The sequence below is a fragment of the Littorina saxatilis genome, linkage group LG5 (assembly GCF_037325665.1).
Source record: "Littorina saxatilis isolate snail1 linkage group LG5, US_GU_Lsax_2.0, whole genome shotgun sequence".
NCBI classification, from domain to species: domain Eukaryota; kingdom Metazoa; phylum Mollusca; class Gastropoda; order Littorinimorpha; family Littorinidae; genus Littorina; species Littorina saxatilis.
In genome coordinates this window covers 9482553-9486886 of record NC_090249.1, presented here as the reverse complement: position 1 = coordinate 9486886, position 4334 = coordinate 9482553, and the positions used below count along the sequence as shown (strand labels likewise).

Below are 4334 nucleotides of genomic sequence, written 5' to 3'. Positions count from 1 at the left end.
CATTCACGAGTATGTTGTTGACCTGATGGTCTTTATGGTAGACAGCAAGAGTTGCATGTTCAAGAAGTTTAACTTTAAGCAGTACATTTGAAAGAGCAAGGTAATTTAAGGTGGTATAATTTTAATGGTAGGTTCCACTGTAAGGCGACATGGAGGGTATCTTTGACGGACTCATTCAACATTCATACCCATGCACATCACCTCAAACACATAAGCTTTGTTCTTGAGTCAAATTTATTGGCTTCATAAATATTGTGAATTTTTGTCCGTTTGCAGATTGGCTTATCTATGAATTTTTTTCGAAAATATCTTGTGATCTACGTACGCATAATGTAACACGTGAAGAAGAACATAAAAAGTTCGTCAAAAGGAATCTAATTTGCATTTCAACCCATTTGCCTTCCTTATTGTTAATTTTTTCTTCATAAAGACTACTTTAAATAAACAAAATGTTTAACCATTTCAAGGCCTCTGAACACATTTAAAAAAATGCAGGTCTTTGCTCACTATATCAGATCTGCCAAGGCTCAGTTTACACAGGAAAAATCATCTGTCGACTTGAACACATACCAATAATCAACAGCCTCACTGCTTCTTGGAGCTGGATTTTGTGTGTGGAATGAATTACACATGTGGCGTTTTAGAATATAATTCATAGAAGATGTACATTCGTGCAGAAAGGCTTTAATGTAATAATTATGTCTTCGTGATGTTCTCTTAAAATAACTAACATGTGTTCCCTTTACCGGGCCTCTGAACCAGTTTTGTGAATATGCAGGTTAAACTCGTGCTTTTTCTGTGTTATCAGTGTATTTCTCATCCAGGCATGGATGCGTCCTCTTAAATGGACAGCCCTTCCCGTGTAAACGATTGGGTTCAAAATCTCAAATCTTACCAGGCTTTTACATGGGATATGGCCATCCTTCCGTTTTGAAAAATACCAGAACTGAACACTCTGTATGGGTACTCTCTTTGCGAATGTAGAATTTTATGAATTAATTTCTTTAACGCCACACGTGTAAAACATTCCCTAAAAGAATCCAGCTCCAAAAACCAGTCAGGATGTTTATTCCTGGTATATGTTCAAGTCAATAGATTTTTTTTCTATGTAAAAGTCTTCGCAGATCTGTGTAGTGAGCAATCCTGTTTTGAAAAAGGACGTGCCTTTAAGCCTGTATAGACGGTTTGATTGTTGAGATACCTGGTGGCAATGACCGCACGGGTGGCAAGAGGTAGTAATGCACAGATGACAACAAACCGACCTGCATTTAAAAAAAAAAAGTTAGGGGGCCTTGATAGGGGAAACATTTTGTTAATTTCCAGAATCTTTATGAAGAAATAATGAACGAGAAGAAAGTCTGGCCTTGAAGTAAATGCAAATTAAACTATGTATACTTTTGACAAACTTTTTCTGTTATTATTCACATGTTAAAATGTGTGCAGAGATCGTTAGTTACTTCCAAACAACCATGTTTCAGGCAACAGGCAAACGGACAATACTGGACACAGGCTATGCTGACCGGCTCATGGACTGACTACCTGATGCAGGAGTAGACCAACAGTGAAAAAAGTCTGGAACAAAATGTTGCAGAACGTGAACCATGTACCGGACCACGTGACAACCCAGTATCATCTTCAAACCATGCAGGAATCTGTTCAACACAGTCACACGATTTGTAAAAGTATATTTCAGGGAGTTTGAACCCCACTCTTCATCCGTTTGGGAAAGTATTTCTGATTGTTTTGACTGCACAGGTTGGTAATGGTACTCTGATGCTTCTGCCGAGAAACCCCACTCGCTAGCGCACCAGCTGCCTGTTATGGGTAAGCGACGTGCCTGTATTTCCTGCAAAGCAAGACAGAATAAAACAGCAGCTTAGTTTGAGCTTTTAAGACATTCGTACAAGAGAAAACGTTTGGAGAGGGTGGATAGAATCATAAGACATGCTGTGTCTATGTGACGTAGAGCAGGTTTTCAAATTCATGCTGAAGCACTGTGTGATCGCTATTTTTGTTGGCATATCTTACCTTGATTTCAGATAGACTGGGAACCGAAATGAGGATGTTTACATGAATAAACTATGCTGATATGTATGTGTTTAGAAATAAAGAATAGTTTTAATGATATATGATGGTGTTTTTTTTTTTTAACCCAATGTGATATTTTCGTATTTGAAAACAAATTGTACACTCTGTTGTCAATTTTACTTTCAGATAAATAAATCTATCATAATGGAAATCATCTGTTTGTGTTGTGTTACTTACCCATTTTGATCAAGGTTGAGTCGTCCATATTCCTGTGTGTACGCATAGTATGCAGTTTGAAGGTAGTAGATGTCCGAGCAAACATAGGAAGATGTGCTGTTAGGCTGTCTATCTCCTCATCCAGGTTTTCCAGATATTTGAATTTCGTTCCCTCTTGGAGTTTCTGCACTGACACCTGATAAGCAAAATACACGTATCACTCTGTGATCATGGCAACATGTATCATCTGTATGCCCCGTTCAAAAATTACCTTGAGATTCTAAGGTATACACAGAAATTGCACTGGATCACAAAAACAACACGAACAGTAGTACATGTAATGTATATTCAGTTTAAAAATTCATGCAATGAGAGTCAATAACCCGATTTAACCCCAGGTAGATTCAGGGTCCCACTGACTGAATCTCATATGGTTGTTTTTCGGCACACACCACACATTTTTAATGGGACTGTGAGGTTTTGTTAATACAGTAAAATAATATAGTAGCAACGTACTGTCTGTTCGTGACGTTTGAGAATACCGATCTATGCACTAACGCATTGTCTTTTTGTAGTGTGACTGTCCGATATTGCGTACTCCTAAAAATCAATGATCAAAAAGTTTGAACTGCTGTAATCGTGTTTCAACTCAACTCAACTCAACTCAACTCAAATTTTATTCGGCATATGTCTGACAGTGCTTATTTGCTTCCAAAACGGCTTGCGATATCACTAGCCATCAGCGTTTCGCCACTGCTCAGAAAATCTTATGATTTCAGATCTAGTTTGAGATCGGAAATCACGTGTGCTCGTTTAACAAACGAAATTCATTTATTACTTCCCTTTGACCGTTTCGCAAGAAAAATGTCAGGATCACTATTAGTATTAGCACATGAAAGCAGCCCACCGCCATTTCAAAAAGTTTCACTGTTTAATGGTGTCGATGTCATGTAGTGTCTTACTGTCGCAAATAAAAATACCAGGATAATTGCAGTTTTGTCCGCAAGAAACTGGCTTTGCGCAATGTTAACTTGCTGTCTACATGTTTCGTTGTGTGACTGAAGAATTACTCAGAATTCCAAGAGAAAATAAGGATAGCTTAGTCGCGTGTGAACATCACTGTGGAAACATTTATTCTAAACTGGGCAGTTCAAGGACGAAATCCTTGATTAAAGATAGGAAAATAAACAACACCAGATGCCTGAAATAATAGCATAAATCAATTATCTTTACATGCTTACAGATCTGTGGAAGCACATCAACTGATCTGTGAAAAACACACCTGACTTCGATCTAGCATGCAAGAGGTAGCGACTACGGACTAGTAGTGTGTCAACATCACAACAAAGAGAATCACATACCATTTCGTATTGCCGCTTATGCTGGCTCTGTTTCAAGCAGTTCCTTGTGGCCTCGCCAGCATTTTGACGACGAAGAGGCTCAAACGGGCACGCTAAAACCTCAGGCTGGCTGAAAACCGGTCCGTATTCCACTTGTCTTCCTCACTGCTTGAGCCGGCCATGTTTGTTGTTCAAGGCTCGTGACGTAGCACACGTATGTGCACAAGGTCATGAGCCAAGACTGCGCGCGCGATGGAACGATTCAGAACAACCAAAAACGAGTCAAAGTATACTTTTTGGATTTCTGTGTTCATTTTTACACACGCATTTGTGGTTGATGAATTAAGAGGGTCAACATATCAAAAGTGACCCTAAACCTTGGACTTTTCCTGGTGGCTGTCTACATTTTTGCTTTTTACATTTAGTCAAGTTTTGACTAAATGTTTTAAGATAGAGGGGGAATCGAGACGAGGGTCGTGGTGTATGTGTGTGTGTCTGTGCGTGTGTGTGTGTGTAGAGCGATTCAGACCAAACTACTGGACCGATCTTTATGAAATTTGACATGAGAGTTCCTGGGAATGATATCCCCGGACGATTTTTTCTTTTTTTCGATAAATACCTTTGATGACGTCATATCCGGCTTTTTGTAAAAGTTGAGGCGGCACTGTCACACCCTCATTTTTCCGTCGCGATATAACCTTGAACGGTTGAAAACGACGTTAAAAACCAAATAAAGAAAGAAAGAACCCT

The 4334-nt window shown here is 39.1% G+C and overlaps 1 long non-coding RNA gene across 1 annotated transcript; it reads right to left on the bottom strand.

Annotated features, from left to right (window-relative positions):
* Nucleotides 1-216: 216 nt before the first annotated feature.
* On the bottom strand, nucleotides 217-3968 carry LOC138966250 (uncharacterized). Its single transcript, XR_011455651.1, has 3 exons — nucleotides 3606-3968; nucleotides 2266-2440; nucleotides 217-1846 (listed from the first exon to the last, which is right to left on the bottom strand). It is a non-coding gene; the product is annotated as an uncharacterized lncRNA (long non-coding RNA).
* Nucleotides 3969-4334: the final 366 nt, after the last annotated feature.